The sequence below is a fragment of the Gossypium hirsutum genome, chromosome D07 (assembly GCF_007990345.1).
Source record: "Gossypium hirsutum isolate 1008001.06 chromosome D07, Gossypium_hirsutum_v2.1, whole genome shotgun sequence".
NCBI classification, from domain to species: Eukaryota; Viridiplantae; Streptophyta; class Magnoliopsida; order Malvales; family Malvaceae; genus Gossypium; species Gossypium hirsutum.
Genome location: NC_053443.1, coordinates 6,196,269 through 6,197,321, shown reverse-complemented (window position 1 = coordinate 6,197,321; position 1,053 = coordinate 6,196,269).

Genomic DNA, 1,053 nt, shown 5'->3' with positions numbered 1-1,053 from the left:
TGAAAATGAGCTTGTCCAAAAAAACTCGTGTAATAAAATTTAAAAGGATATTCAATTGTTTAAGTCAAATGAAGAAATCGCAACCCAATATGTTAGGGCACAATTTCTCAAAATTCTAAACATTGAATATTACCTTTATTATTTATTTATTTTTTAGAAAAATCCTCATATCGAGAAAACAACGTGTCATATCCAATACGTTAAGACACAACGTATTGAATTCCCGATAATGAGCTTTTATTTACATTATTTTTTATTTAAAGAGCACTCTCGATTATTTAGATTCAACGAAGAAAATTGGAACCCAATACGTTAGGGCTCAATTCTCTCGAAAATCTCAAATACCGAGTATTGCTTTTAATTTTGAAATTTTCCTTTTTGACGAATCCGAGTAAAAAATAGATGTAATGTAATTACAATGATGATAATGTAAATAAAATAATACAAGCTAGGGCTATAAAATAAAATAAATAAAAAGACAAACTAATATAAGTACACCATAGCAAACATACAAACAATAAAATTAAAGCATTCATTCCAAATAATGTGAATACAAATAAAGAAATAGACGAAGAAAATGAATAAGATTATGTAAATGTAAAAAAGATACATACATATATATACATTTAAAATTATTATATATAAAAATGTAAATAAGCAAATGCATACATATATGCGTATATATAATATTATAAAAGGTGTACAAAAGTATGTTTTTATATACATGTATTTATAAAAATAAGCATGCGTATATCGATATATATAAATGTGCAAATATATGTATATAAAAATTATAGAATATAAAAAAATATATGTATGTATATATTCATGAAAAAAAATATGCATATAGATATATATATATATATGTATGTAAAATATAAAAAATATATATATGAGCATGTATGTTATATATAAGGTTTTTAAAAAATAATATGTGTACACATGTATTATGAAAATGTATATATACTAGATTTGAAATAAAATGGTATGAATGAATAAATAATTATAATAATAATGAGGTAAGTAATAACAATAAATAAAAATAGTAATAAT